General features: G+C 38.9%; 1 protein-coding gene across 1 annotated transcript in view; it reads left to right on the top strand.

Moving 5' to 3' along the window:
- TSHZ1 (teashirt zinc finger homeobox 1) overlaps window positions 1–11,148 on the top strand; it is an 82,433-nt gene that overhangs the window by 66,406 nt on the left and 4,879 nt on the right. The window lies entirely within an intron of this gene.

Below are 11,148 nucleotides of genomic sequence, written 5' to 3' on the forward strand. Positions count from 1 at the left end.
GCAATTCCCTTCTCATATTCAAATCCTCACTCGCTGATGCAAAACAGGCCTACTTCTCATATCTTCCCTGGCCCACAGTCCTAAACAACTTTTTAACACTTTTAACTCCCTTCTCCATCCCTCAGCGCCCCCACCCTTTCATCTCAGCTGAGGACTTTGCCACATACTTCAAACAAAAGATAGTCAACATCAGAGAAAGCTTTAGTACACAGTCCCCACAGACCCTCTAAACAACTGCTCGGTCCTCTCTCCCAAAACCCACTTCTCCACCATTACAGAAGAGAAACTCCCCACGCTACTCTCCACATCTCACCATCTGTGCACTTGACCCAATCTCATCCCACCTCATCCCTAACCTCACCAGAGTGTTTATCCCAGCCCTAACTCATCTATTCAACCTATCACTAACCTCTGGTGTCTTCTTCTCTGCTTTTAAACATGCTACCCATCCTCAAAAAGCCTTCACTTGACCCATCTTCTTTGTCCAGTTATCGCCCCATATCACTTCTTCCGTATGCCTCAAAGCTACTTGAACAACATGTCCATTCTGAACTGTCCTCTCACCTCTCCGCATGCTCCCTCTTTGACCAGCTTCAATCTGGCTTCCGACCCCACCACTCGACTGAGACTGCCCTTACCAAAGTCACCAATGAACTACTAACAGTCAAAACAAAAAAACATTACTTTGTGATCCTTCTCCTTGACCTGTCCTCTGCCTTTGACACTGTCGACCACTCCCTTCTGTTGCAAACTCTCTCAGCTCTTGGCATCACTGACCTGGCCCTCTTCTGGATCACATCATACCTCACAGACCGTATATTTAGCGTCTCCCACTCTCACACCACCTCCTCATCTCATTCCCTCTCTGTTGGTGTAGGGCTCTGTCCTAGGACCCTGCTCTTCTCAATTTACACTTTTGGCCTGGGACATCTCATAGAGTCCCAGCGAATTCAGTTTAAAATACTAACAAATACATATAAGGCCGTCTACAATCTGTCCCTTCCCTACATCTCTGAGCTACTTTCTCGATACATCCCCACACGCAATCTCTGATCCTCACAAGACCTCCTTCTCTCCTCTTATCACTTCTTCCCACAATTGCCTTCAAGATTTCTCCCGTGCATCCCCCACACTCTGGAACTCGCTATCCCAACATATCAGACTCTCGCCTACAGTGGAATCCTTCAAAAGTAACCTAAAAACACACCTCTTCAGACAAGCCTACAATCAGTGACCCTGCTGCCCCTATACCGCCATGACCAGCTTTACCCTCACCTACTGTGTCCTTCTCCCATACATGTAGATTGTAAGCCCTCACGGGAAGGACCCTCTCTCCTTCTGTACCAGTTTGTAACTCGTCTTGTTTATGCTTAGTGCAATTGTCTGTATTATGTATGTATACCCCTTTTCATATTTACAGCGCTATGGAATGAATGGCACTTTAATAATAAATAATAATAATTGCTGTTGCATTAAAGCACCAGCCTTTGATGAGACAATCTTACTTAAAGAAAAGAGTTAAATGATGGATATTAGAGATGAGCGAAGTTTTTAAAAATTCGAAATCGGTGCAGACAGGATAGTATTGGTTGGCACGCTGGCACTGGAATAATAAAGGCTTCCATCTTATTGGTATTGAATTATATATGTTAGTTTATAGCTGAATAAGTAAATGTAGGAATAAATAAATAAATAAAACTGAGGCAGAATAGTCTCCCTGCACTCTCCCTGTCCAATATTCTTCTATTGATCCTTTTCAGCAACATTTTCCGCTTGCCACGTCTCTCCCTGTGCTCAGCTCACTGGGCATTGGCGGAGACCGTGCGGGATGAGGGTTTTATAGGGCTGTGGCATCACAGGGGATGTCTATCTGCAGATTGACTTGCTACACAGCATTATGGGTGATCTTGCATTCCCAGGCTTGTCTCCTCTATACTTTCACTTTCTAACACGTGTAGCCAACATTTTAAAGGGAACCTGTCACCTGGATTTTGGGTATAGAGCTGAGGACATGGGTTGCTAGATGGCCGCTAGCACATCCGCAATATCCAGTCCCCATAGCTCTGTGTGCTTTTATTGTGTAAAAAAAAACGATTTGATACATATGCAAATTAACATAAAAAGAGTCATATCTTACTTGTGTGACCAGAGAAGAGTCATATTTTCAAGCTCTGACTCATTTCAGGGTAATTTGCATATTCATCAAATCGGTTTTTATACACAATAAAAGCACACAGAGCTATGGGGACTGGATATTGCGGATGTGCTAGTGGCCATTTAGCAACCCATGTCCTCAGCTCTACACCCAAAATCCTGGTGACAGGTTCCCTTTAACAAAACTGATTTGTTACCACGAAGTGCTTGGAAATTTGGATTCATTTAGAATCAAAGTTTTCCTAAACTTCGGACCCATTCCCGCTTCAGATACTTTGCCCAACACTAATGGATATAAATAAAGTTATCTTTGTTTGAAAAGAAAGAAAAATTGGATTAGATTTTGTACAGCTTGTATGGTTTTCTAGGTTTGATTAGACTATATCCTTAATTTTAAGGAAAATTGTCAGTGAGTTTATTGAAAGCAACCCCAGGGATTTATTAAAATTCAGTTTATACTATCTAGTTCCTTTTGGTTTTAAGTGCCATGGGCTTAATAATTGATGTTACGGCTGATTCTCAGTTGAGCTTTGGAAATCCCCTCTGTGTCTTTTTACTCCCAGTCCACACAGCAATTCAGAATCTTTTGACAATAACATGTTCCATATTGCATTAACTAGTTACATACAAGTGTAGTATCAGATAAGGTATTACATCCTGAGCAATTTAAATGGATTTTTATATTGGGTTATAAAGTAATGGCATATTTCTAAGCTACACCATTACTTTATGATCAGTGGGGCTTTAGACTCTAAAGCCCTCATAATTTGTGGAATGAAAAATTCGAAAGTTGATTTAGCATTGTGTGTTGCCTCCTCTTAATTCTCATGACTGTAGTGGTGTTGGCATATGCAAGCAAAACTGCTGACTGCACTAGGTAGGGGCTGATAAGAGAAAATATATTTTGTGAAGGTTTGATTATCAGGAGTATTGAGATTATTAAGTTTTATTCTGCTTGGCTGTGATAATGAAACTGTGAAGTGCTCTCCGTCCTTTTTATTGAGCTGCTTTACAGCCCACACCTTTTACTCTTAGTGACAGCTGTAGGTGTCTCCTGGTTGGATGCCACAGCGGTCACTTAAAGGGAGCATGTCACAGTGAACCACCACCTCCTAGGCACTTGCAGGAGCTGAACCTAGTAGAATAAATGTTCTTATTCACATTTCTCCTGATCATAAAAGCACCACAGAAGGTATGTTTGTCCTGCTATGCCATACCTAGCACTGTCAGCAGTTTAACATGTCCAAAACGGCTGACAGACTCCCTTTGAATGTATGTAAAGTGTACAATAGTGTCAGTAACCTTGTATGTAGCATTAGGTTTATGTTAGTTATTGAATTATAAAGACAACACAGCAGTGTGAAAATGAACAGTATGTTCAGAACCTTGAAATATTTATATATATATATATATATATATATATATATATATATATATATATATATAATTTGCCCACAGGGAAGGTATGAAATAAATAGATATAGTCTTAGTTGATCTAGCTTATCTGGACCCCTTAAACAAAACTAGCAGCCAGAAGAAAAGAATTGTACCCCAGGCCATATACGCAGGGCTTTAGTGTATATGTCTAAGATGATTACTCTAAATATTGCCATGAGATGTATAAGCTGGAAAATGAACATCCTTGCTCAAACACAAGAGTAGCAAGACCACACAATACAAACAGAAGATGCATGAATATATTCTTGTACTTCCAGAAATGTGCACCTTGTTTTGGGAATATTGAAAGGATTTGGATAGCCTGTGTCATTACTGTTTTATTGTATATAAGGATCTTTCAGGTATTCAGAGTATGGGGAAAGTATTTGGAGTATGGAGGCTTAGTTAAAAAGTCTTTAGTGTTTAAAATCTCAAATGAAAATGGTATCTTTATACATTATCTGGAACCATTCCCATGTTTTCTCCAAAAGGAACCCCCCCAGGGCATCTTATAAACAGTGGTGCATAAAATTATTTTAAAGGTTTTTGTTCCATTAAGGCATCTTATCCCCTATCCACAGGATAGAGAATAGGTGTCTAATCGACGGGTATCTGATCGCTGATTAAGAAAACAGGGGCTCATGTTCCCCAGTTTGAATGGAGAGGTGGTTACGTCACTCCATTCAGCTCTATGGGATGCACTCAGCTTCTCTAGTGGTCCCATAGAGTTAAATGGAGCTGCCAACATGTATGCATTCAAACTGGGGACCACAGACCCTTGTTCTCGTGATTGCTATGGTCGCCAGCAGTTGGACTCTCACTGATCAGACACTTATTCCCTGTGAATATGGGATACGTTGTCTTAAAGGTCAATATATTGCTGAATATAGGACTCCTGACCTCTGCTGCTCCTGTTCTAACACTTCCCCGACCCCCTCTCTACTCCCTGGTTCCTCAAGATCTAGAAACAAGACTGCGGAGCCAGTTACTGCCCACAGTGGTGACACTCTATGGCCTGGGATTAGGTGCACCATCACATGTCCCATGTCAAGAAGGACCAGATAGTAGAGAGTGGTGGGGGAAGGGAAGCAGCAGGAGGTATTAGTTTTTTTTCCCATTTTTTAAAGCACTCTAAAATGATTACAATGTCAACCTCTTGCTGTGCACAATGACTGAGAAAGCCTCCTCTGCAACTTTAAAAGAAACTGCTGCACAGCAACAAGGTCAAGATCTTGCTCTGTTTTACAGTCTGCTTTTTTCTTGACGTATTAGTGGGTACTAAAGGTTTAGTGATGCCATAAATTGCCTTGCTTGCCAGTCAAAACAATGGAGAGTGATGCAAGCTCACAGTGACGGAATATAAATCATTCAAGATAAAATTACAAGATAATTTGGAAACTTAACAGTTTGCATTTTACACTTTCAATTGTTTTGCTGACTTGCACTTTTTATGGCTGCCTTAGAATTTATTAGGAGACTTGAAGACATCTATCACCTTGTTTCCAGTGGGCACATTTTCACAGGAAGGAGAGTTGCAACCCTCATCCGTGCATTGCCTGCTCCAAAAAAGATTGCTATATTCCCATTGACATGCCGTGCATTACCATAATTGGCTTTTCTACATGATAGGACAGAGGAAATAATAATGTCATTTTATTTACAGCCAAAGTGTCCCTTTATGAGACTTCTCCAAGTTTCTGCCATGCTGTGTAGGTCAAATGACATCTTTTGATCAGTCCTGTCCAAAGGCATCAAAGCTGAGTGGCATGTAATGGAGACCTAGTGACAAACCAAATCTAGAAAAGAAATAAGACTGCCACTTTCCCATTAAACAGCCTTCTAAACAGCACAGCTTCTCCGTGTCGGCTATGAAACCATTCTGACCAACTAAATAAGGAGAATGAAAGGAGGCTGAATTGGACATTAGTACTACAAATGACTGCGGTGATTGCCACTATTTCCCTCCTCCAAAAATAAAAAAAGAAATAAAAAAAATCAGCAAGCAAGCCATGCGAGGTACAGTTAGACAGATCCTCTCCTATTTCATTTACGATGCTGCCACTTGCTGGTTTTCTGATCTGGTTTATTTAGGTTTGACATCAGCCAAATGGTGTAGCTGGATATCTGTGACAGGTATTCTTACTGATTTAACAAGTTACAGGCCTCCTGAAAAGACAGATCTGCCACATGCAGGTCTGCAGAGTTTTTTCTCTTGCTCCTTTTTGGAATACATTTTGTACTTGAAAAGTGCTTGAGATATACCTTAGTATTTTGCATTGAGTGTGGCATGCATATTTCTAGGCAATCAAGCATGTTTTAGCCCTGTTATCATCCCTGGTGGAAAAAAATAAGACTTTTTGTGCCTTAGTTACTTGCTGTGTGGCTTAGGAGATGCACTTCATTCGGGCTAATGTTCTTATTCAAGTGTGAAAGACACAAAGAGGATTGGAATGTGCAATAATCTATTAGGCATTAGATATGCAATTTAGCTTATTTAGGGTCTTCAGAGTAGCCTCCTCAGTCCACTCTCTTCACATATTTTCAACAATCCTTCGCTGACTGTCACTGTATCGCGGAAGTGTAATGCACACTTTCTCGAGATGTTATAAGATTCTCCACAAAGTGTAGAAATCAAGTTCTTATAGGAGATGACAACTTTGCATTCATTTTTTACAACATTTCCGATATCATAGTTTGGATAACCATATGTAGTAACCAATCAGGTTAAGGTCTAATTTATTCCAGTTTATTAAAGAGTTCCTATGACAAACTTCTGACATGTCTTAATGAGATGTCAGTAGTGGACATGAACAAATTGATTCCTCATCAAATAGAGTCCTTCAGCTGTGAGGGGCTGAAGAATCTCCCCCCTGCCGCTTGAGTGACAGGGCCAGGCATCTCGCCTGGCCCTGAAAATCTTGCACTTGGGCGGCTGCTCTGAGTAGCGGTGCAAGCGCAGAGGCTCTGCTTTCAACACTGGAGCAGTGTCTGTTCAAGCACCACTACCTGGCAGTGTAGCGGCTTATATAGCAGAGCTCTGTACCTGTGCTGCTACTTGGAGCAGCGGCGCGGATGTGAGATTGTCAGTGGGGAGATTCTTCAGCAGTGAGGATAGACCCTCAAGGTTGAAGAACTGTATTCGATGAACAAATCAAATTGTGTGAATTGATTCGCTCATCCTTAGAATTTTTTATCAGTGAGGGTCTGGGTGCTCAGATCCCCAATGATCACCAAAACAAGGGCCAGTAATGCTCAGCTGAATGCTGTGCCGCTTCGTTGTTGCAATGTATAGACTATGCCAGTGATGGCTAACCTCCGACACTCCAGCTGTGGTGAAACTATGCCTCCCAGCATGCTCCATTCATCTCTGTGGAGTTATGAGAACAGCCAAGCAAGTGTGCATCTTGGGAGTTGTAGTTTTATCATCGCTGGAGTGCCGGAGGTTCGCCATCACAGGACTATACCATTTCTGTGAATCCATACGCCGCTAACTCCACTATCCAAGATGAGCAAAGCTCTATTTCATTTGATATGCACAAAGCTATCCGTCTGTCTGTCTATCATCTATATCTATCTACAGTATCTATCTGTCTGTCTATTGTCTATCTATTTTCAGTCTGTCTGTCTATCAATCTATCTCATATCTATCTAAAAAATTTAAAGCAAGGCCAAATAAAAAAATAAAAAAAAGACCTTCTTTATTCACTCAATTTGGCCTTTCTCAACCTATCTATCTAAGTATCTGAATTTGTGATTTGATACAGCTCATTATGATGCAGTTATAAAGGTGCTATTACACTTTAATGTTTTTTTTTTGGGGGGGGGGGGTTTCAGCAAAAATGCATTTTGAAACAACATGCGTTTTTAAAATCAGATATACGTTATTTAAATTATCAATTAAATTTATCTTTCTTTCTATGCATACATATTTGGAAATATATGTAATACATATTTAATTCCTTAAGAAATGATCATCTATTAAATAAAATGTGTAAACTTCACTGTATGTAAGAGAATAACTAAGCATGAAATAAAAGAATGAGGTTTCTGTTTAATTTTTATTACATCTTATACAAAACAGAAATAGAATCTCATTTTCAGCAAGTAGTAAAAATGAAGAAAATTCACTTGCATGATGAATTCATTCTCTAACAGCCTGAGGCAACTCGGCCTTGCAGTCTTTGTCATCCTGATCTCTACTGCTCTCAATATTGCAGCAGACCTAACTTCCACCAAAGTGTCACATGTCTAGGTGAGCCGTGCCAGCCCCTATCTAAAGTGACAGCCATCTTTGAATACCAGCTTTTTAAATGACTTGTATTTCATCAGACATCTTGGAGAAATAGCATTCTCGACAAGATGATATTTCCTCTTCTGTACCTTCTCTTTGTTACCTTTTGCTTCTAATATTCTTATTATGATGTATTCCTTTTCAGTGTTAGTTGCCATATTGAGACATCCTAAACATTTTCATATTGCCAATTTAGATTATAAGACACAATAACAGACTTCATTGTAAATGCTTTTATGGAAAGCTCTACAGTTTCTTAGACTTTCAGAATTTTATCGCTTTTATATATTTACATGAGATCACAATAATTAAGGATACATTATTAAAATCATGTTTATGGACTGAAAGAGAACTACATATAATATATACAGCTATGATGGCGTTTATTGTAATAATTCTTAATATACACAGTAGGAAATTTATGAAATATTGTGCCTATGTATCACCGAACTGTTGCCAATAGCAACCAATCAGCTCAAATTTTTCAGTATGGCAGTACATATCATCTTTCTTTTTTGTTGTTTATTTTTATTTATATTATAGGTATAGGGAGTGATTTAAATTTTATTTTTTTTTATTTTTAAGGCCTCTCAGGGAACTTAAAGATGCAGCATCTGAGGGATTTATTGTCTGTAATCGGCATTATCGCCGTTCACAGACATTAACCCCTGGTGTCTGCTGTTTAAAACAATTTGGTGGCTATTGTGCCCATTGCACTCTGCAGCGGACACCATTTTTAAAGAATGGACTTCTGCCGTACATGTACGGTGGATGTCCTCAAGGGGTTAAAAATGGCAGACACACCCATTTAAGCATGTCTTTGCTAATTTTAGAATGAAATTCATTAACATAGGTAATTAAATGAAATGTGTATTCTTACAACCAAAAGATTGAAATGTCTTTACTGGAGGTATCATTTTTTAACAATTTATTTGCGTGTGGGGCTTTTATGGTTGTCTTTCATCAGCACAATGTAGAACAAGAAACACATTTGAAAGCTGTCTCCGTGCACCAGGAATATTCATATTTCGCATTGTGTCTGCTTAAATTATTTTGCACAGCATTTAATGTTATCCAGAGAAGACAGCACATCTGTTTCATCAGAATGAATAGACACTGCCATCCAGAAGGCATTCCATGTTGGCAACTCACGGCAGTACTTAAAAAAACACACTGCACACATACTTATTCTGTAAAACATGGAAGCATGCTTGATTTAGCTTCAGGTCCAACTATTTTTCCGTTCTTTTTTTTTTGCATATGCATGGTTTGTACGGTATGTGAACTGGTTTAATATAGATTTCAAAATGTAACTTCCATATCTAGATTTCAGGCTGATATTAGCCTGATATTAAAATGTATATGCTTCCTAAAATGCAGGACAGGTCATATAGGTATTACAAAAAAACGCCAGTAGAGGGATTTATGTCAACTATCACCTAAAAATCTCCCACGCAAAATCTTATTTTGGACAAAACAAGGACGTTTTCCATGCTTTTTTTTCTTTAACGCTGATCAAATCTGATGAGTGCAGATTGTGTGCATGAAAAATAATAAATATGTATTCAGAAAAAGTACCCATCAGTTGAGAAAGTGAAGCAAACTGTCACAATGGGATAAAGCAATTAAATAGCTATTGATAATATGCAACCTATTGGCACTGCTGGAACACAGGAGAAAGAATATTACAATTAAAGGAAAGAAAACATTTCAACTGAAATCATGTATAATGTAGCTGGACTGCAAACATTAGAGCATTTTATTCAGTCTAGTATTGTGTCAATCCCTCTTACCTTTCAAGAGAACATGTCACCACAAAATGCTATGCAATATTGTAGAGCAGAAGAACCTGAGCAGATTGATATATAGTTTTGTGGGAAAATATTCAATAAATCTTGTAATTTTATACTTTTAAACCTCTGCTTTTTCTAAGTTCAAGACATCTCACTTGGCTATTATCAGTGATTGATAGCATTCTCTGTGTAAGTGTGTACACAGGGTTAGATGTCAGTTACTGACAATACCACCCCCATGTACAACAGAACTCAGAAAGAGTAGAGAATTAAGTATATAAAGTCCAAGTTTTACCGAATATTTTCCCACAAATCTATATATTAGTTTGTTTGGCACTTTCCTCTCTATAACATGCTGCCTTCAGATTGCACTGCAATAAAAAAAATATATATAAAGAGTACCTTCTTGAATCTTTCTTATCCTTTATATCTCACCAAATTACATTTTTTTTCCTCATTTTGTGCACGAGTATGATTAGAGAAAGTTATAAGAAAAAAATACCCTATACACAGAAAAAAACTTTTGTTTAAGCTAGGGTTGTTTTAACTATTTTATGTAATTTGCCAACAGATTCTATTATCCTGACTGTCCGGTATATTTTTAGTGACTCAGCTATATGATTATTTGCACCCATCTTTCATCTATGCACAAGCACAAAAATGTTGGGACCTTTGCCAGCAGGCTTCTGGAGTATTTTGATACCATGACCATCTGTTCCTAAATATCAATTCCAATTTCCCAAAGATGAGGTCACGCTAGTGTTTTTTGGGGGAACATTTCTCTGCTGATATAACTTTAGTTGCCTATATTATTTAGAGAATCTTGTCCAGGATAATCACGATTCATATTTAACCTCATTAATGTAGGGGTTCACTGTGAATGCTGAAGTGGTGGCACACATATATGACATTGAAGAAATGTATAAGCATTTTTTGTCTCTCAAGAAGCCACTTTATCCCATCACATTGGCAACATGTCCAGTATTCAGCCAGAGTTTAGATGCTACTATTGTAGTCATAGTGTTGTAGTTAAGGTTCTAAAAAAATTGCATCAATTAAAAAGGGGGAAGAAATGTACTCATAAATACTTTTAGGGTACTTTCACACTAGCGTTTTTCTTTTCCGGCGCTGAGTTCCGTCCTAGAGGCTCAAATCCGGAAAAGAACTGATCAGTTTTATCCTAATGCATTCTGAATGGAGAGTCCGTCCTTCAGGATGCATCAGGATGTCTTCTGTTCAGTCTTTTTGACTGATCAGGCTTTTCAGAAAAACGTAGCATGCAGTATTTTTACCTCCGGCCAAAAAGCCTGAACACTTTGACTGAACGCCTGATCAGGCTTTTTTCCCATTGACTTGCATTAACGCCGGATCCGGCCCCGTGTGTTCAGTCAAAACGGATCCGGCTTTTGCATGTTAAACCCGAAAAATGTGAAAAAAAAGTTAAAGTCCATAAATGGCGGATCCGTTTTTTCC

The sequence above is a fragment of the Bufo gargarizans genome, chromosome 5, assembly GCF_014858855.1.
Source record: "Bufo gargarizans isolate SCDJY-AF-19 chromosome 5, ASM1485885v1, whole genome shotgun sequence".
In the NCBI taxonomy this organism is placed as follows: domain Eukaryota; kingdom Metazoa; phylum Chordata; class Amphibia; order Anura; family Bufonidae; genus Bufo; species Bufo gargarizans.